A 24,018-nucleotide genomic window follows, 5' to 3' on the forward strand; every position below is an offset into this window, starting at 1 on the left:
TGACATACAAATAATCAATCATGAATAAAAAATGAATTAAAAATAACTAACCATTAGTATATAAATGATACTATTGCAAGTGTGAGATAAATTATTTTTTCCGTCCATTTAATCTGATTTAAACATTTTTATTGCTCTTTAACAATAGTTTGTTAATTATATCATTGTAAACGAACAAGAAAAATATAATTTAGTAAAAGATAATACACAAGTTACATAAAAAAATCTTTATACTTATAGAGTGCACCCTACTATCTTAGTGTAGAAAAATATTGTATCTTTAGTAAATCTATAATAAACAATTTGTTATGAGATAAAAAAATACATTCAAAAAATTAGATAGACAATGAATAAATTGTTACAATAAAATATTTATTTAAAAATACCTTCTATTTAATTGTTTAGAAGAAAATTCATACAATTAAAATATTTTATATTCTATTTAGTATGATTTTTTTTGTTAAGAAAAAAAAGAAGAGAATAGGGGAAATAATGTGTGTAGGCTAACTTTGGACACCTATAGTTCCTATTTGTATGTTGAATTTACCAAATTTTTGGGTGAACCTTGTAGGTGAGTGAAGAGCTTAAAGCTAATGCCTTTCCACATTTATAGAGTTATTTGTAGAACTCGTAGAGTGTAAGGTGGTCTAACGCTCACCCAAAAATCAACACTTTTTGCACTAATGGACCAATCAACAACTATGAAAACTAAAAAGTGAACAAAAGCTAATGACTATTCGTGTTCATGATGTTTTGTTTTGGCATGTTTGTACAAGGTTTTGGGTGGTAATTGGTGAAAGGTAATGGTTAATATGGTGGCATTGCTACATGGGCTCATTTTCCCTATATAGGAAAAAAAATATTTAAAAGGTGGAACAACCTAACAAAATCCACACAAATAGGGAAAGACCCAATAGTGGCTATAGCTAATTTCACATGTTCAATTAAAGTACCAAAGGAACGTTATGCTCAAATGGATCAAAATGTGGTTAAAAAAATGTTAATTGATACTTCATCCCATTGCACTAATAACTATTCACACATATCAAAGTTGACGTTATGCACAAAAGGATACAAAAGTGGTAAAAAAACTATTAATTGATACTTCAACCCATTGCACTAATAACTATTCACTTAAATCACTAGTAGTGGTTCACAAATCTACACTAGTGCTTCACAAATCTTTAATAGCAGTTAATAAATCACCAATAATAACATACAAAAACTAGTGCCACCTAGTGGCTAGTGCATTGTTAGAGGCATAGTAATAATTTATTTCATTTTTTATAGTATAATAATTAATTTTATAGTAATAGTTCTTATTTCATTAAATTTGTAATTACTATTAGATATATTTTCACTAATATTTTTTAAAGGATAGCATAGGGTAGCCATGTTTAATTATTATCATTTATTATGTTGGAGTAGACTTGAACTCAAGACCTCTTAGATAGAGGCTATTGTCTATTTTCACTAATAATTTCGATTCAAATAGTAACATCATATATGACCAAGTTTAATTGTAATAACAATTATAATTTTATAATGATTAAACATATTTATTTCAATTACAAATCTAACTTAATAGAAATGTTATTTATATACTATGCCATAATATTAATTATAATTATAAATATTATAGAATAAATATTTTTTCATGATAATATATCCTACCATATTCTATATTTAATTTATGTATTGTGTATCATATAGCATTAAATAAAATTACAAAAGTAATAGCAATATTAAACTATTTAAATTATTTTGAAAAGTAAACAAGAAAATCATTCTGTATTTCTAAAATGTATCACAATTAAATATCATATGCATCCATTATCCTATTTTATAGGAATCATCCAGTGTGTATAAGACGCCAAATGTATTATCTAAACAATATTAATTGTAATAGTATTTGCCTATCGACAAGTGCTAATAACTAACCATTAATATGTAAATAATCTATTATTGACAAATAAGTGATTAAATTGAATAAACAACACTACTAAATTCTTTTCCATAAAATATCACTTTCTTCATTGAACATTTTTTTATTATAGGGAAAATCATAGAGAAAAACTGCAACTACAACAATAAATGGTTTTCTTTCCTCTAAATCTTAATTGAACAACATATAAACATCAATTTATTAAAATACACAACAGTATATTTAAATCTTCAGAGGGTGGTGTCTCACTAAGGGTCAAATCAATAATACCACAAACTACAAAACAAAACATCACAAACAAACATTTTATTTTATTTCACATGACAAAGTTGAATTTACATAATGCTCACTCCAAACTAGAGACTTTTGTGGCTCTCACTACAATGCAAAACTCAGAGAAAGCTGGCAACCCTCGTCCCATTGCTGACAGTGAAAGCAATCAATGTAGAGTAATCTTTATAGTAAATTTTCTTCATCTTAAGTTTTTAAATAGTTTTTTTCTGATTTTTATTTGTTTTTCATTATCATATTATAGCCATGGTTTGGATTTTTTTTATTTGTTATAAATGTGAAGGTGAGGTTGAATTTTTTCTTAATTTGTTATGTATGCAAAGGTGAAATTTAATACTATTTTTTCTTTTGGCGAAAAAAAAAGTTGTGGGAGGAAAAAATTAGTAAAAGAAAAATTCTTTGTATAATACGGAAACACAATGAATAGATTAGTCAGCACCTATATTATATAAAAATGAAATTTAGTATATATTCTTAATTTAAATTTAAATTTTAATCATCACATAATTTACACAAATGATCTAATACTTCTACACAAATGCTGCAATACTTTTGTATAAATACTAAGAAAATTGCTCAAATTTATTCCTAAATACTAAGTAATCTGATTGACTATCAACCCAACAAATACTCTATTAATGAACTTTTAATTAACAAATTTTACTAATTTATTGCTAGCATTGAAAGGTTTGTTTTTCAAATATGCGTCCCTTAATAATTGTATAAATTATTAGAAAACATAGATAAATAATAATAAGATAAAAACCCCACAAAGGTTGGGTTAATCAAAGGTCTTATCTGATTAGTAGGAAGAACATTTGTGTAAGCAGTTGTTCATCGTCCACGTTGCAGCCCCATGCGTGTACAGGGTTTAATAATTCATAGCTTTCTATTTTTAATGTGATCAATGGTTGGTGGGCTGTCCCAAAGTTTGTTTTGTAGCCATTGCAGATTTACGTCAACTTCAACATCAATTCACATGCATTACGAATCTCTAATTCCTCAAGTAGATGGATATTTTTTTAGGGTATTTTCAATATAGAACAAAAAAGTAAATTGAGTTTTATGTCATAATGGAGGTGAAATATATGATAACATGTGTGTAAAAGATGATTTTTCTTTGATTAAGGGGAATATTTCTTTTATAAAAAGTTGAAAGATAGACGCTAAATCACTTTTTATGAATATGTGGGAAAAAAAATTTGTGTTGTTTACTATGATTGAGTGGTGTTATATCTTATATTAGATTAAAATATTATATGTAATATAGATTAAATAGTACTATATATCATCCATCAAGTTGAAAATAACTATGAATATTTATTAAAAAAAAAGGGTTACATTGTTAACTTTATGATTGAGGGGATTTCAAAATAACCATTTCGTAGAAGACATGGGCATTTTTACAAACAATTAAAAAATAATTAAAATCTTAAGTCATCTAGAATGTAGAAATGTATGGATAAAGGGCACTGTCTATGGTGCCATGAGAATGCACCATTCCATAGTGTAAATACAATGCACTTATACTAAAAATAAGCGGATAGGGTGCATATATGTTTCCCCTTAGCCATTGGCTAGATAAAGGGAGGTTCCAATAATATTAGATCAACTACATTAAAAGAGAATGCATCTTGGACTATAAGCTATATCATAAGGGAAGCTAAGGATATTATTCAAACTCTGGAAAAATGTTACATAGCTCATTCTTATCGAGAAACTAGTAGCGTGGCTAATGGACTCGCTAATATTGAGGATAGTATTAATGAAAAAATCACATGGAAAAGAGAGATAAACTTAAATGAAGAAATTAAATCTATTCTTTGATTTGATTAGATTAGTGACAAAAGGAGAAATATCAACTAATTATGGCTAGGACATATTGGCTCCTTGCATTTTGTGATAATGATGTCATTCGTCTAGTTTGGTAGCCAGATTTAAAGAATACTAATGCATCCCATAGTTTGAGGATGTTATGGAAGATTTTTTTCCTGGCTAGTTTTCTTTTTCGCATTACTAAGAACTTGTTTACACATCAATTTAGTTATGTGAACATGGGTGGTGATTTGAAGAGAACTAAGCCTGCATCTTGCCATTGCTAGAAGAATGAGTCAAAGGTCTAAAGGAAATGAAGAAAAGGGGGCTAAGAGTTACTTAGGAAAGATACATGACATTGATATTTCTGCTACCAATGATTTTGTTGAGGGCTAGGATGATGACACTCTGACTTTGGTTGGTAGAGAGGCTATCATTTATTGAAAAGTCTATCATTGTGGTTACTAGTCTTTCAATGAAGGGGATGGAATTCTACAAGGATAGAAAGACTTCAAACAATGTGATATAATCAAGTTTCTGAAAATGATATAACAGAATGACTATTTGGAGAAAGATATAACAGTTCTTTCTATGAACCCAAAAAAATTAAGAAAATTTGGAGGGAAGTGCTTAAACCCATTATAAAATATTTTACTTTAGATGGATGATATACTAGGATTCATGGGTACCACAATGTTATGTCGAACTATTTCCAACATAAAGCTTTCATATCTTTTCCTTTTTATCTAGTGTCAACTTTGAATCCTAGTGTTAAGATTCATAAGAAAAACCCTAAGGAATATATTTTACATCAAGGTCTCATCTTGTTAATCTGTGAGCACATTTGCATGACCACTTCCCATTCTTGTATTAAATTGGGCAAGGGTGATGTTAAGCAAGGGAAGTCTCTTGAAGTGGTTGAAGGAACATATACGCAGGAGGACGAGGATGAGGTCTCGAGTCCCCTATCTAAAAAGATTAAATCATCCACTTCCACAAAGAAATTTGGTCCTTCTAAGTCAGTCTAATTGGGAAGACCATGAGATGGAGACTAAAGATGACGAATCCAAGGAGGACAACCCTTCCCTTTCTCTAGAGAAGTGCACTATTTATTTTAAGAAGATTGGCTCTTCCAGACCTAGGATTGAATGGGATAAATAGGGGGTGAATACAAAGGAAGATGAGGAGGAGAGTTCATCAATAATTACTAAGAGGAAAGATGATAGAGATGTGGACTAGAAGAGTAAACCCTAGGATGTCACTCCCATTTCCTTTCCCATTACTAAAGGTAAAACTTAGATTAAGGTTACTATGGTTTTAGGTTCCAATATCTCTAAGCCCAACACTGGTACATTAAATGATGGAAAAGTTAAGCCCCAATTGTGGAGGATTATGATGGATTTGTTGATCATGATGTACTTATCTATCAATCCTTTTCACAGGATTCAGATAATGTGCAAGTAGATAATGTCAGCCCATTGAAGACTTTTAAGATAAAATAGAGGAATTGATTCTTGGGGTTTTGCAGAACATTAAAGACGGGTCTTTATTTATTTTTGCCTGATGAAATAGGTGTTACATGAAATTAAGAGTCCAAAATTACAATATTGTGCCCTTTTTTGCTAATGTAGAGGAGATGCAAATGAATACATTGACTCTAGCTCCCACTCCAGATTATTCTATTGGGGCTTTGTGGACTCTGGAGAGGAAGACATTTCTAATGGACTATGTGAAAATAAATGGGAAACCCAAACAATTATATAAGGGAAATTTTGAAGAATTGAATTTAAAAGGATGATAAGACAAATTCCACTCTCAAAAGAGTTTTAAATGACTCTCATAAGGTTCTTGAAAATTGAGTAGATGACATGAAGACAATGGTGGATAAACTCAAAGAATCTCACCAAGTCAAGGCCATTATAAATGTTGACTAGGAATCCAAGGGGAGTGTTGGTGTTACTTTGGTCTAGGAAGGAGAACAAGAGCTAGCATGAAGAAGAAGGCCAACACCATTCTAAAGGATATTATTGATTTCAAGGATGTAGCTCAGAGGATGAGCAAGATGGAAGAAGAGGTCATTGGGACCTTACATTCTATGAGATAGTTAATGGTTTCTCTACTTTTTATGTGTCTTTTGTTTTTTGTTAGTTATTTTGCTAGTCTTTTGGCTGAATTTTCTTTGTTTCGTGGTGGTAGGTTTGGTCTATCTCTATCTATTAGTTCATGGTTTCCTATGTTTCATGTTGGAGACTATTAATGTTTCATATCATGCAATGGGATTGTATAAAGGATTTTGGGTCCCTTCAAAATTTGTTTTTGATTAATTCAAAAACTTAATGCTCAATAGAATGCCATTGATATTTATTAAAGATGGGTTTCAATTATCTAGGAAACTTGACCATCTAAAATAGGCTTCCAACTTCTATTGTATCATCATGTCTTCTATTTATTTCCTTCATAAATGGGATACATTGAAGAAGAAAAGTATTAAGTTGAAGATTGTGGAGCTTCCCATTGTTAGTTAAGATCTATATTATATATTTGTGTAGAATTATTCAAGGAGAAACATAATAGACACACAGTGAGACATGCTAACCACAATATTGGCGATGAGAGGAACCTTGCAATCCATAATGGTCATGTTTAATGAAATGGGTATGCCCACAATGACACCCAAACCTTGCCTATACATATTGATCAAACAAAAATTGCTAGATGGGGGATAAAAAATTGTCAAGTGACTTGAAGAAACCCTTTTCCTTCATCTAAGGAGGATAAAATATGGCTTTTGAGTATTCTCTTTATGTTCTTGAAAAAGGTCTTGGAGAGAATTTCTCAAGAGATATAATAAACATGGATAAGTGTGAGCTTTTGGAATAGATTTGGAATTTAGCCACAAGCATAAGTAGTTTAAAAACCATTTTTATTATTATTAAAACATCAATGTTAGTTACCATAACCTATCAAAGAGTAGTTGAAGATGACTAGGGTGAAAAGGGAAATACCAAGAAACATGAACATTTCCCTATAGACAATCCATTTTCAGCCACAACGATAAAGCCAAGAAGGTTTAGGAAAGACGGATTCATAATAGCATTGCATATTGTTAGACATTGAACATCATATATAGAAGCAATAAAAAAATCTTTCACAGAGAAATTGAAAATCCCAAAATAATTAAAATACATTTATTTAATTATAAATTTTTTTAAGATGATATTTTAACCCTAATATACCATTTGTAATTGAGTGCTCTTTTTTCAATATATATATATATATATATATATATATATATATATATATATATATATATATATATATATATATATATATATATATATATATATATATATATATATATATATATATATATATATATATATATATATATATATATATATATATATATAATAACTTGTTTTAATGAAAGGAATAAAACTGTCACTTAACATGTCTTATCAAAAAAATCATATAGAAAAAACAAACATGGGTTGTTTACTATGACATATGACATATGATTTGTTTTACAAATCACACTAATGACCTATATATATATATATATAAAGGATATAAACATTATTATATTTTTCTAATTGAAGGAGAAAAATAAACAAAGATTTTTATAATCTTAAACTATCTTACAAGTTGCACATTTGAACATTATTTTTATAATAAACTAAATCTAACAAGTGATACACTTTTTCTTTAAAATATAATCAATCTCTACAAAACTTTAAAGATATAAATAAAAATCTACATTAACCTTTAATAGATATAGAACACTATTTTTATTTTAATCATTAAAAAGTATTTCTTTAACCATGATTTGAGTTGTTTTTGGTAGGATACCTATGCCCTATGCTGATATGTTATTAATTTTCTAATTCTCATATTTTTAGGAAACACAATTGCTAATATTAAAACACTACCGATAGTGTGACCAACACTAGTCTTTTTTTTTTTCATTAAAACAAATGCTAAATATAGATAAAATCAAAGAGAGTTGATTCCTTAAAAACTTTTGTGATAGTTTAAATTATAATATATAAGATGGTGTAATCAAAATCTTATGATTTGTTTTAATTTTAACTTGTTAAATAGTTAAAACATTTTGTATGCTTTAATTTTTCTTCATTATTATGGTTAATGAACTTTTGAGAATATATAAGATTGATTTATTTATTTTGTTTTGTCAAAGAAGTCAAGGTAATTTCCATTTTCAATTACTTTTTCTTTTAATCTTGTATTGGGAAAACTACACCCTATAATTATCAAAGCTAGAAGACAAATATTACAAGATTTCTTTAGTCAAGATTTTATAGTACTTGTAGATGAGACATAAACAAAATTTAAATATTAGTTAAAAATCATTTAGCATAAGGATAATATAGATTAGGCCATGGGTTCAATTAGAATCCATGTTTTAGATAGTCTTACGTTTAATCTTGATTTTTGCACCACTTCATTGACTATTTGGCTTAAATTTCAAGAGCACTTTTGAGTAATCAATGATTTTTGTATACTTTAGTTTGAGTTAGACTTGACATCTTTGGCATCAAATTCTTTCTCCACTGTTGAGTACTTTTTGGAGAAATTTAAATCTATTAAATAACACTTTATATAATTGTGGAAATGACAAGATTGACAAAGTGTGAATATTTCTAATCTTGTTCATTCTCAGAGGACCCTTTCAATTATTTAATTCTACATTTTATTCTTTCATGGACGGTTTTATTCCTATCTACATCATGCCTTTATTTGAGCTATTTTCTTAATTTTCTTATATGAGAAAAAACCCAAGTTGACATCACATTTCAACTCCACTTAATAGTTTGAACCACATTTTGGTTCCACTTCATAGGCCTTGGTTGTTCAATCATCTAGAGGGAAAAAAAATAATAAATAGGGGCATAGTGGCTCTCAAACTAATTATCCAACTATAGAGTCTCATGCAAAGGATTTAGATTCTCCCTTCTCTTCCAATAGGTCTTCATGTAGGAAGGACAAGCTTAATTATGTTTATTACACCAAGGCAAGATATGATGCACATCAATTACAGATGAATAAGATCAATGATATGAGATATATTATTTAAAATAATTATATTTAGTGACCTATATCTGTTAGAGTAAAGCATTAATTTCATTTCTTTTACTAAATTACCTTTACTCCCTTCTTAAGATTTCACTTTATGCACTTTGCATTTCTATTTAATAATTAATTAGTAATTATTAAATGTCATTTACCTCTTAGGGTTCCCCTTTTAGGTTTCAATCTCCTTCTCTAAGGATTGTTCTTTTGTAAATATCTCTCATTCTTTTCAGTCTAATAATACAATTTGCATATTTTCAAAGCAAAACCCTTGCCTTTTCTTTGCTTTTTCTTCTCTATGATAGGTTCTTGCATGTAGGTATTCATTGGGTTTTGTGGATTTTTATTGCTCAAATCCTTCATAGTGTCAAATTCATATCTATTGTAGCTTGTTCACTATTTGGAGAAAAATAAGAACGAGGGCTTGATAGAAAAAATCTAGCATTTTTTTGGGTATTTTCTAGTGAAAATAGAGGGTCTTTGATTTTTGGAGCACTTAGAGGCTAAACAGACCTAACGGTTAGATTTTGTAGGTGTCAAAACCAACATTTTCATATAAAGTTTATTGATTTTGCACAAAATTGACCTGGGAGGCAAATTTTTTTTGCATACCATGGCCATACGACCTCTAGAACACAAAATGAGATAAAAATCACATTTTTTTTAAAGTTCCTTTTTTGGGGTTTTTGAGTGTACATGATTAAAAAAAATCACTAATGGTCCCAACGATTGCCATGGTGACCACAAGTAGTTATCTTGGTTGCTATGGCCCTTTCTCTATCAATTGCTCTAGCCTCACCTATGCACCATCACTCTATAGCTTGCACCCTACCTTTACCAACAACACCCCCTCCTCACAATCTCCACTCAGTCATCGCCACTATTGCCCCTCTACCAGTGCTTTGTTGGTGGTTTTTCCACCAAGCCACTATGCTCCTCTCCACTTAGCCTACAGTCACATGGGGGCCAAGGGCTAAGTTCTAGGCCCTAAGGAATTTTAGTGTGGTTTTATTTATTTATTAATCATTCTAGAGGCCTTGTTAGGTTTTTTGCAATAACTTGAGCATACAAGGGTCTTTTTTCAGTCCAAAAGAAGCATTAGAAAGCTAATTCAAAGATGGAGACAATGGTGTAGGGAATTTTTGAAATTTTTTCTAGTTTGGTATCTAATTTTGTGCTTGAAGTCTGATGATGTCTTCCATCTTCTGGAGGGTGTAACTTATTCATTATAGCTTCATTTTTTGATCTAGAAAAAAGTTTTAGAAGGTTCTTCTTGAGAAATTTTTAGATAATTTGATATTTTACCAGTATTTATACCATGTATTTTTGATACACATCTAAAGCTTTTTTTCTCTTTTCTTGCATACAAATTTCTTTTGGAAGTTGGGGTTTGGTTTTTTGCATTGTGGGGGGTGTTTTTTGATCACTTTATGTTATAATATCATCATATCAAAAACCTTCAAAACCCCTTCTTAAAACAATGGCCAAGACCTCTTCTTGTCTAGTACTTCTATACCCACACAACTATAATACATGGAAATCCCATATGCAGCTACTTCTCCATTCAAAGGGTTTGTGGTCTTGTCTAGATACAGTGCAACCAATTTTTCAGAGTCAATACCAGACTTTGTAGCATAGGAATAAGATGGATGAAGCCATGGGTCTGATTTCTTTGAGTGTTTTAGACAACTTATAGTTTCATCTTGATTGAGTGTTCCACTCCTCAAGAAATGCGAGACAAGTTTAAAGACTTGTTTGGAACTATCAATAAGTTTAGAGAACTTTAGATTGAGGTAGAGCTTACTTCTCATATGCCTAATGCTTTCCCCTCTATTGAGGAATTTATTATGAGGCTCAAACAACAGAGGAATTTGTTATAGGGATGCAAGAAAGAGAAGATATATAAGGATTGCATCTATCTAATTCTCTCCAAGCTTCCAGGAAACTTTTAGATTTTCTCTTCTACCTTCCATTCCACTATGGATGCCTTGGGTCCCAAATTTTTCATGCACACTTTTGAGGTCTTTTGTGATCACTTGAATAGAGAGAAGTCCAAGCTTACAAATTGGATACTATCATAGGCTCAAAGACATAGGCATTGGTTTCTTATACATCTAGCATAAATTGAAGCAAAAGATAAATTCAATAGGCAGCGAGAGTTCCTCCAAGCCTACTCCTCAAAAGCCCTCTTAGAAAGGTAAATCTTCTAAGTCTAGTGAGTCTTCCTCTAAGATTAAGAAGTACATAAGTGATCCTTATAGTTTTTGTGGCAAGGACATCTAGTTTCTAAATTTTGGAAATGGCTTGAGGCTTTAGAGGAATCCATGCAGTAGTAAAGTATTGCTTCTCTTAAGCCACCACCTCCTCCTTTAGGGAAAGGAAATGCTCTTTCTGCATGAGCATTATCTTCTACAACTAATTATATTCTTGATTTAGGGGATGCACACCATATGACACACTCACCTAATTTGGTTACCTCACTTGCTCAGAGTGCTACTACACACATTGTAGTTGGTGATTCTACACAAATTTTAGTCACAGGTTCAGGAACTACCTCTTTAGAAGGTGGTTCACTATAGGATGTTCTCATGGTTCCTACCATTTCTACAAACATCCTATCTATCTTTTCAATTTTTCTTTCTAGATCTAGAAAGATAATTGAGGTATCTCCACATGATGTGGTTATACAAGACCTCCATGACCCTAACTTGGTTGTTGCTAGTGGGAGTGTTGATCTTTAGTCTCACTTATATTAGTTTGATGGATTTGAGAGCTTTGATTCTACATGTGTTTTTGTTATTGCTCATGCAAACATAGCGAGAAAACTTTGGCGTGAGCATTTTTTCCATGTCAACTACAAATATATAAAGTAGATGAGTACACAGGAGCTAGTGATTGGGCTACCTTAGATCTCTTGTACTAAGGGTGTGTGTCAAGGTTGTGCACTTGGAAAACATCACAAAGATCCTTTTCTAGCAGGTAGATCCACATGTGTTGAGGCACCATTGGAGTTGATAGACACTGATCTTATGTCCTTTCCCACTCCATCCTTTTTAGGTACTCATTATGTGTTCACCTTCATATATGACTTCTCTAGAGCCACATAGGTGTACTTTTTGAAGTACAAGTCTAACATCTTTGATTCATTTCAAATCTTTAAGAGATTTGTGGAGAAGTAGTCTAGTCTTTCTATTAGGCATATACACACTAACAATGGGTGGGAATATGTGAATCAATCCTTCATATATTTTTGCACTAAGCATGGTTTACAACATCAATTCATAGTTTCCCATACCCCTCAAAAGAATGTGGTTGTAGAGAGAAAGAAAAAGACATTATGGGAGATGGCCAATTGTATGATACAATCTCAAGCTATTAGTTCTTAATTTTGGGCTAAGGCTATTAATTATGCCAATTATATTTAGAATCAGATGCCTCACAAGGCATTATGACACATGACTCCTAAGGACGCTTGGACTCACGTCAAGCTAGATGTTTCTACTTTCAACATTTTTGATAATGAGGCTTGGGCATTTATTCTAGATGCTTAGTGGAAGGCCATGGAGAATAAGAGACAACCACTCATCTTTTTTGGCTACTATGAGGATGCGAAGCCATATAGGTTGTTTGATCTTTATTCCAAAGATGTCTTGTTTCAATGAGATGTTCAATTTGATGTGTGTTATCCTTAGATGGAGTCACCATCACTAGCTTCTCCCTCACTACCCAGTACCTCCTCTACTCCTCCAAAGGATTATGCATCCTCTGATGAAGATCTTGGTTTTGATTCCCCCTTGACCACCTCCACCAGTTGTTCAATGAGTGCCTAAGTGGGCTCATGTTACTATTGATGTAGTAGGACCTATGGCAGGATATCCTATAGATTCTCATTTCACTCATGCTCAAACTTTTGGTATTGAACTCTTGAGTCATGCCATTTCAGATGATCCATGGAGTTTTTCATAGGAAAAAAAACACTTAGAGTGGGATAGGGCTATGGATGATGAGTACTCTTCTTTGATGAAGAACCACACATGGGATCTTTGTCCTCTTCTAAAGGGAAGAAAGTTGGTTCAATGCCAGTGGGTGTACCATACCAAGTATGTTGCAAATGGTTCTATTGATAGGTACAAGGCATTTTTATTTCCAAATGGATTTTCACAAGCTAAGGGTATTGATTACTCTAATACCTTATCTCTTGTTTCCAAGATGAATTCTATTCTACTTGTACTCTCTCTTGTAGCTTCACAGGGATGGACAATTTTTTAGATGGATGTGAAAAAGTGCCTTCTTGCATGGATAGCTTCATGAGGAGATCTATATGGAGCAACCTCATGGTTTTGTGCAGGACTCTTCATATGTATGCAAGATTTAGAGGTCTTTATATGGTCTCAAATAGGCCCCTTAGGCTTGGTATGAGAAGATGGATTCCTTATTGCTTGCTTCACAGTTCACTTTGATCCTCTAGTTACATTCATCATCATCGAGATGACTTATTGGTACTTGTGCTTTATGTATATGATCTCATTATTAGAGGTAGCTCACCCTCCATGATACAAAGTGTTCAACAAGCCTTGAGAGAGACGTTTGAGATGACATACCTTGGACTTCTGCATTATTTTTTGCTCCTACAAGTTAATCTATAGATGAGATAGCCATACTCCAACAAAAGTATGTTATTGATATGCTTCAAAGATTCAACATGCTTGATTTCAATCCTACTCCCACAAAATTTCAATTAGGTGTTGTTTTATCTACCACATGCACTACTCCTATAGTGGATTCCACTTTATATAGACAACTTGTGGGTAGTTTGGTGTACCTGACACACACATGTCCTCACGTTTCCTTTGTGGATGGACTTGTCTCTGATTCTCACATGATCCACATGAGAGTCATTGGCAGGCTTCCAAATGTATCTTGATGTACATTAGGGGTACTACATGTTATGGTATTCAATACACATCAATTGATCCTTACATTTTTGGTTAGACAAACTCAAATTGGGTTGGTGATATTGATGATCACTAGTCTACTTTTGGATTTGTCTTTTGTCTTGGTTCTAGTCCTATCACATGGTCTTGCAAGAAGCATCATGCTCATGCATTATCATCTACTGAGGTAGAGTACAGGGAAATTGTGCTAGCTAGTTAGGAGGTTTTGTGGCTTTGACAATTGGTGAAAAAGTTTGGATTTCCTCCTGATAGTCCCACCTTTCTTTGGTGTGAGAAAAAGAGTTCTATACACATTTATAGCAACCTAGTTGAGCATTAGCGAAACAGGCACATTGAGCTTCATCTACACTTCACTAGGTGTCTAATTTAAGATGGCACTCTAACCTTGGAGTACTTTCCTACTATTGAGCAGGTTGCAAACATCTTCACTAAACCTTTTGCATCCCCTAGTATCTTTAGCTACATTCTATTCTTGGGGTGAAGAAAGTTGTCCTTGGGGGGTCTCAGTGATGAGTCTTTCTTTCTTTTCTTGCTATCTCTTTTTGGAGGAGGTTTTTTCACATTGGATTTTCTCTATTTCTCCATTTGATAGAGATTTAGTTGTTATTGGGTACATCATTAGGTCTTGTTACTGGGAACCAAGTTTTCTTTTAATATTGCATTATAGTTTCCTTTCTCTTTCTGCATTGTTGCTCATCTTGGGGGAGGGGGGTGTTAGAGTAAAGCATTAATTCATTTTCTTTTATTAAATTACCTTTACTCCATTCTTAAGATTTCACTTTATGCACATTGTATTTCCATTTAATAATTAATTAGTAATTATTAAATGTCATTGACCTCTTAGGGCTTCCCTCTTAGGTTTTTGATATCCTTCTATAAGGATTGATCTTTTGTAAATATCTCTTATTCTTGTAAGTCTAATAATACAATTTTCATATTTTTAGAGCAAAACCCTTGCCTCTTTTTTTTCTTCTTCTTTGTGATAGGTTATTGCATGCAAGTATTCTTTGGGCTTTGTGGACTTTATTTCTCAAATCCTTCAATATTTATTTTATCCTCTTCTATAAATTTAGGACCTATGCATCCTAGTTTATCTTCAAGGGTAGGTGGCAAAGACAAGATTGTGAACCATACTCTTTACAAATTGACATACATTTAACCTAGCTAGTGGCTTCTTGATTTGAGAGCCTCTCATCATATGCCTTTATCTAGGGATATTCTCTCTTCATATGAGACTTGCACTTAATCACACATATTTATGGGTAATGACAGTTATATAGGTGTAACTGGGATAGTTATATTATGGTTCATGATGGCACATTCTACTATGTACTTGGTATCCCTTTCATATCATCTAAGATCATTTCCATATGCTATATTACTTATAGTGGGAAATATAGCATTTGTGTTCACCCTTCTTTTATTGATCATGCATTTTTTATTATATGAGTTTTCTTGCAATTTCATTAGCCAGTCCCACCTCTCACAAATCTAGAGTGGATCAAGTATCCCAAGAGACATTTTGTCAATTGAAACCATGAGGTTTAGATATCAACCATGGTTCTTCAATTTTCAATAGTGTAGAATGATTACTTACCACATATTGTATTCTTGAGTGATATATTACACATGCTCCAAACATTAGGGACATTCCTAAGGATAATCCCTTCTTCATGATGATAGCTCTAACATTCCATTCATCCCATCTTTAGTGTATTTTGAGAGTTTTCATTACCTATCTTCTGGTTTTTATTTTCTTTAGTAGATTTTATATCTTTTGATTGATACATGTATGAAGTTCAATAGTCTTCCATGGAATACATTATGAGACTATTCCTTCCATATCCTTGCATGGAGTTTCTTCTTCTTTCTCCATTGGATTTTTTTCTCCCTAAGGGAAGGAGCATAACTTATCACTCTCGAGTTATATATTAACAAATTAGTCCTAAATAAATTTTCCTCAACATTGGAGCTTATCTCTAATGAGGGGACACATTATCACTTTCTTTCTCTCCTAAGGAGGATATCTTGATTATACTTATGTAACCATTTTAGTACTCAAGGGAACATATTGATGTTAGAAAGTAAAGCCCACCAAGATAACTAGGGGGGTTGTGAATCAATTATGCAATTATAATAACTCTCAATATCTTCTTTAATTTAGAAACACGTAAACAATAGAAGCAACAAACATAGAAAGATAACCATACACAATAATGTTAGATCTATTAACTATGAAAACACTTGATTAGAGAGAAAACCCCAGTGGGGATGATACCCACAAGATGATGTACTAATATTAAAGTTCCTTGTGAAAGGATGGATCCTATTAGAAGTCAATGAAATACATTCAATGCATATGAGTTAGGAGAATTTGAATCTTTGTTAGGAGATTCCAACCCTATCAGGAGTTGAAAGGAAGAAAAATGTACCCATTGTCCAAACATCTTTGGTACTATCCTTACTAAATAATACAAGTAAAAATCAACAACTATCCAAAATAAACTTATCTTTCCAAATGCAGTTCCTTGTAAGCTCACTATGCCTCAACTAAACTAATGCCTTCTCTAATCCAAAATATATTTGCATGTAAGCTCACACAAGACATAACATACATATGACTGGATACCACACTTTTGTAAGAATTTGGTATAGCACTAATACCATGTAAGAATTTGTCTTAGGGAAAAATTCATCCAAGATCAAGAAGCACAATAACTAGCACAAAAGATCAATAGAGTATGATTAGAATAACAATATGATATTTCAAAATTGATTGTAATTGATATATAGTACACTACCTATATATAAAGGCCTCTAAGATGCATCTAGAATGTCTAGGAGTCAGCAATATGATAAGCCTCACAACTAAGCACATGTCCACCACAAATGGGTTATCCTCCATTAAGTGTAGGATTTAATATGATGATGAGAGGATAAGCCTACAAAGACATGTCATGTAAATTTATATTGTAGAAACCATGTGCTAAATTGAGAGTGCAAACAACTATGTTGGTTACATGACAACTTAGTTGATTATACAAACTCCAGTGATGTAGACACTGTGTGTTAAATTAGAGTTTGTGTTGTCAACATGACAACTCATATGAGTATGCAAACTCCTAGATGTCTAACCTAAAAAATAATAAAATAATGCATTTATCCTAAGTAAACTTATGTAAAGTGTAAATAATAATTATTTACACTAACACACCCCAAAATTAAAGAAATAATCAATCAACCCCCCAATATATGATTTGGAACTTTATAGGTAGTGCAATTACAATGGGCCACTTTGTTAATTTTGACCCTAGTGGACTTCTGATTTTTAGTTTACAACCTCCTTTTATAGTTCAAATTTGAAACTTTACAATGTAGCTCAGAAATACAAAATTTTTGAAGCAATACAATGCAAAATACGACCTATTTCTGAAAGTGGTATTTCTACCCATAGAAGCCTATAATTAGATTGTAGATTTGGAAAGTAGAAAAAAAATGCACTTTCAAAAAAATAGAACTTGATTATGTGTCCAGTTGAGCCCGTACTAAGCATTTGAAGTCACAAAAATTAGGATTTGCAATTTGCAGAAAAATTTAGGAACAGAGAGCTCAAACATCCTGCACCAATGTGTAGATCATGAAATTCCACCCCAAAACAAAAAAAATGTTTGCAAAAAGGAGTCCATATGAGGGAAATATCGTTGTTTGAAAATCACCTTTAAAATTATTTTTCCTAAATCATCATCATTGCACCTCCAAAAATTGACTCTAGATTTCACCTTAGACGTCCGATTTTGGTGAAAAAAAAGTCAATTTGGGGTTTTTTGACATTCTAAATATGATACCAATATTTGATTTGCACCAGCAATCACCAATCTTGTCCTACAAAAAATCTCTCCTCTACAAGCTTGATGGCCAAAAATTTTCCAAAAAAAATATGTAGATCCAAAAAACAATGCAAAGAAATTGCAAAGACTCAAATAATAAAATATACAGATCTAAAATTTAAATTTAGAGATCTGAAATATTATACTAAATATGCAAATTAGGCCTTTGGGTGTTGGTTTGCAAAAAAATTTGCCTCAATTTTGACTATGGCTTGGGGTAGGCAAAATTATAGTCAAAATTCATTGAATTAATGCTCTAGATGTAATGGTGAGGTCCACTCTAGCTCTAGACAGGCCACTTTGTTAATTTTGACCCTAGTGGACTTCTGTTAGTTTACAACCTCCTTTTATAGTTCAAATTTGAAACTTTACAATGTAGGTCAAAAATACAAAATTTTTGAAGCAATACAATGCAAAATAGGACCTATTTCTAAAAGTGGTATTTCTATCCACAGAAGCCTATAATTAGATTGTAGATCTGGAAAGTAGAAAAAAAATGTACTTTCAAAAAAATGGAACTTGATTATGTGTCCAGTTGAGCCCGTACTAAGCATTTGAAGTTGGAAAAATTAAGATTTGCAATTTGCAAAAAAATTTAGGAATAGAGAGCTCAGATATCTTGCACCAATGTGTAGATCGTGAAATTCCACCCCAAAACAAAAAAATTGTTTTCAAAAAGGAGTCCATATGAGGGCAATATCATTGTTTGAAAATCACCTTTGTAATTATTTTTCCTAAATCATCGTCATTGCACCTCCAAAAATCAATTGACTCTAGATTTCACCTTAGATGTCTGATTTTGGTGAAACAAAAGTCAATTTGCGATTTTTTGACATTGTGAATATGATGCCAATATTTGATTTGCACTAGTAATCACCAATCTTGTCCTACAAAAAATCTCTCCTCTACAAGCTTGATGGCCAAAAATTTTCCAAACAAAATATGTAGATCCAAAAAACAATGCAAAAAAATTGCAGAGACTCAAATAATAAAATATACAGATCTAAAAATTAAATTTAGAGATCTAAAATATCATACTAAATATGCAAATTAGGCCTTTGGGTGCTGGTTTGCAAAAAAAGTTTGCCTCAATTTTGACTATGGATTGGGGTAGAAAAAATTATAGTCAAAATTCAATGAATTAATGCTCCATATGTAATGGTGAGGTCCACTCTAGCTCTAGATGGGCCACTTTGTTAATTTTGACCCTAGTGGACTTCTGATTTTTAGTTTACAACCTCGTTTTATAGCTCAAATTTGAAACTTTAAAATGTAGCTCAGAAATACAAAAATTTTGAAGCAATACAATGAAAAATAGGAACTATTTCTGAAAGTGGTATTTCTATCCATAGAAGCCTATAATTAGATTGTAGATATGGAAAGTAGACAAAAAATGCACTTTCAAAAAAATGGAACTTGATTATGTGTCCAGTTGAGCCCGTACTAAGCATTTGAAGTTGCAAAAATTAAGATTTGCAATTTGCAGAAAAATTTAAGAATAAAGAGCACGGACATCCTACACCAATGTGTAGATCATGAAATTCCACCCCAAAACAAAAAAAATGTTTGCAAAAAGGAGTCCATATGAGGGCAATATTGTTGTTTAAAAATCACCTTTGTAGTTATTTTTCCTAAATCGTCATCATTGCACCTCTAAAAATCAATTAACTCTAGATTTCACCTTAGATGTACAATTTTGGTGAAACAAAAGTCAATTTGGGGTTTTTTGACATTCTGAATATGATGCCAATATTTGATTTGCACCTGCAATCACCAATCTTGTCCTACAAAAAATCTCTCCTCTACAAGCTTGATGGCCAAAAAATTTCCAAACAAAATATGTAGATCCAAAAAATAGTACAGAGAAATTGTAGAGACTCAAATAATAAAATATAAAGATCTAAAAATTAAATTTAGAGATTTGAAATATCATACTAAATATGCAAATTAGGCCTTTGGGTGCTGGTTTGCAAAAAAAATTTGCCTCAATTTTGACTATGGCTTGGGGTATGCAAAATTATAGTCAAAATTCATTGAATTAATGCTCCAGATGTAATGGTGAGGTCCACTCTAGCTCTAGATGGGCCACTTTGTTAATTTTGACCCTAGTGGACTTCTGATTTTTAGTTTACAACCTCCTTTTATAGTTCAAATTTGAAACTTTACAATGTAGCTCATAAATACAAAAAATTTGAAGCAATACAATGCAAAATAGGAACTATTTCTATCCATAGAAGCCTATAATTAGATTGTAGATCTGGAAAGTAGACAAAAAATGCACTTTCAAAAAAATGGAACTTGATTATGTGTCCAATTGAGCCCGTACTAAGCATTTGAAGTTGCAAAAATTAGGATTTGCAATTTGTAGAAAAATTTAGGAATAGAGAGCTCAGACATCTTGCACCAATGTGTAGATCGTGAAATTCCACCCCAAAAAAAAAAAATTGTTTACAAAAAGGAGTCCATATGAGGGCAATATCATTGTTTGAAAATCACCTTTGTAATTATTTTTCCTAAATTGTCGTCATTGCACCTCCAAAAATTAATTGACTCTAGATTTCACCTCAGATGTCCAATTTTGGTGAAACAAAAGCCAATTTGCTATTTTTTGACATTGTGAATATGATGCCAATATTTGATTTGCACCAGCAATCACCAATCTTGTCCTACAAAAAATCTCTCCTCTATAAGCTTGATGGCCAAAAATTTTCCAAACAAAATATGTAGATCCAAAAAACAATGTAGAGAAATTGTAGAGACTCAAATAATAAAATGTATAGATCTAATAATTAAATTTAGAGATCTAAAATATCATACTAAATATGCAAATTAGGCCTTTGGGTGTTGGTTTGCAAAAAAAGTTTGCCTCAATTTTGACTATGGCTTGGGGTAGGAAAAATTATAGTCAAAATTCATTGAATTAATGCTTCAAATGTAATGGTGAGTTCCACTCTAGCTCTAGATGGGCCACTTTGTTAATTTTGACCCTAATGGACTTCTAATTTTTAGTTTACAACCTCCTTTTATAGCTCAAATTTGAAACTTTACAATGTAGCTCAGAAATACAAAATTTTTGAAGCAATACAATGCAAAATAGGACCTATTTCTGAAAGTGGTATTTCTATCCATAGAAGCCTATAATTAGATTGTAGATATGGAAAGTAGACAAAAAATGCACTTTCAAAAAAATGGAACTTGATTATGTGTCTAGTTGAGCCCGTTCTAAGCATTTGAAGTTGCAAAAATTAAGATTTGCAATTTGCAAAAAAATTTAGGAATAAAGAGCTCAGACATCCTACACCAATGTGTAGATCATGAAATTCCACCCCAAAACAAAAAAAATGTTTGCAAAAAGGAGTCCATATGAGGGCAATATCGTTGTTTGAACATCACCTTTGTAATTATTTTTCCTAAATCATCGTCATTGCACCTCCAAAAATCAATTGACTCTAGATTTCACCTTAGATGTCCGATTTTGGTGAAACAAAAGTTAATTTGGGGTTTTTTTGACATTTTGAATATGATGCCAATATTTGATTTGCACCAGCAATCACCAATCTTGTCCTACAAAAAATCTTTCCTCTACAAGCTTGATGGCCAAAATTTTTCAAAACAAAATATGTAGATCCAAAAAATAATGTAGACAAATTGCAGAGACTCAAGTAATAAAATATACATATCTAAAAATTAAATTTAGAGATCTAAAATATCATACTAAATATGAAAATTAGGCCTTTAGGTGCTGGTTTGTGAAAAAAATTTGCCTCAATTTTGACTATGGCTTGGGGTAGGCAAAATTATAGTCAAAATTCATTGAATTAATGCTCTAGATTTAATGGTGAGGTCCACTCTAGCTCTAGATGGGCCACTTTGTTAATTTTGACCCTAGTGGACTTCTGATTTTTAGTTTACAACCTCCTTTTATAGTTCAAATTTGAAACTTTACAATGTAGGCCAGAAATACAAAATTTTTGAAGAAATATAATGCAAAATAGGACCTATTTCGAAAAGTGGTATTTCTATCTACAGAAGCCTATAATTAGATTGTAGATCTAGATAGTAGACAAAAAATGCACTTTCAAAAAAATGGAACTTGATTATGTGTCCAGTTGATCTCGTACTAAGAATTTGAAGTTGCAAAAATTAGGATTTGCAATTTGCAAAAAAAATTAGGAATAGAGAGCTCAGACATCTTGCACCAATGTGTAGATCATGAAATTCCACCGCAAAACAAAAAAAATGTTTGCAAAAAGGAGTCCATATGAGGGCAATATCATTGTTTGAAATTTTCCTAAATCGTCATCATTGCACCTCCAAAAATCAATTGAATCTAGATTTCACATTAGATTTTTGATTTTGGTGAAACAAAAGTCAATTTGGGATTTTTGGACATTTTGAATATGATGCCAATATTTGATTTGCACCAACAATCACCAGTCTTTTCCTACAAAAAATCTCTCCTCTACAAGCTTGATGGCAAAAAAAATTCCAAAAAAAATATGTAGATTCAAAAAATAATGTAAAGAAATTGCAGAGACTCAAATAATAAAATATACAAATCTAAAAATTAAATTTAGAGATCTGAAATATCATACTAAATATGTAAATTAGGCCTTTGGGTGTTGGTTTGCAAAAAAAAATTGCCTCAATTTTGACTATGGCTTGGGGTAGGAAAAATTATAGTCAAAATTCATTGAATTAATGCTCCAGATGTAATGGCGAGCTCCACTCTAGCTCTAGATTCTCCCAGTAGTTGCGGATACTCTAAATCTATGTCGAGGTGTCCTCAGAGAGGTAAAGCAAGTATGGTCTCCGATGGCTATGAAATGATGCTTCTATGGCTTTGATACCATGTAAGAATTTGGTATAGCTCTAATACCATGTAAGAATTTGGTATAACTCTAATACCATGTAAAAATTTTCCATAGGAGAAAATTCACCAAGACTAAGAAGCACAATAACTAGCACAAAATAGACAAATAGAGTATGATTAGAATAAAAATATGATATTTAATTCATTGTAATTAATATGATATGTACACTAGAGGTGCCTATATATAAGGGCCTCTATGATGCATCTAGAATATCTAGGAGCTAGCCATATGATAAGCCTCACAACTAAGCACATGTCCACCAAGAATGGGTTATCCTCCATTAAGCACAAGAGTTAGTGTGATGATGAGAGGATAAGCCAAAAAAGGTGTGTTATGTAAAATTATGTTGTAGAAACCATGTTCTTAATTAAGAGTGCGAACAACTGTGTTGTCTACATGACAACTCAGTTGATTATGCAAACTCTAGTGATGTAGACACCATTGCTAAATTAGAGTTGTGTACTCTTGTGTTGTCAACATGAAAACTCATATGAGAGTGCATGATCCAAGGTATCTAACATAATAAATAATAAAATAATGCATTTAAACTAAGTCAACTTAAGTAAAGTGTAAATAATAATGATTTACACTAACAACTTTTATTCCAAGGAAATGACCTTTCCTTTATACCAAGTACTAGAATAAATTATTGAGTTATCCTTGAGGCTTTCTCAACTTACAATAATAATATAGGACCAACTTAAGATATTACATTACATGTTACAATACAATATTACATATTTTTCACAATTACAAGTAATCTATTAGCTCACAATCTTCATATCTTTTTACTAGATGGTCATCATGTACATGATTAACAAAATAATCTTCATTATGTCTTCAATGTCTATCTAATTTATCTCAACCATATTTCATGTCTATTAGGAGATACAATCAAAACATCAGTACCCACTTTCTAGAAATGTTATCTAAAAGATGCCTTCACCAAATCCTTCATAAATTTATCTAGTCTGCATATTTCCATACACGCTCTTAATTGTAGCATCTAGAAATACTCTAGAACATATTCCCATGTGTACATAAGCTGATTCTTAATCCTAAAACTATGCAAAACCAATCTCAATCTTTTGCACCACCAATCTTCATAGAATAGTCAATATGTTGACATTAATGACAAACACCATCATGAATGAAACACA

Source organism: Cupressus sempervirens, chromosome 2 (assembly GCF_028749045.1).
Source record: "Cupressus sempervirens isolate cs-2001-9-10 chromosome 2, ASM2874904v1, whole genome shotgun sequence".
NCBI classification, from domain to species: Eukaryota; Viridiplantae; Streptophyta; class Pinopsida; order Cupressales; family Cupressaceae; genus Cupressus; species Cupressus sempervirens.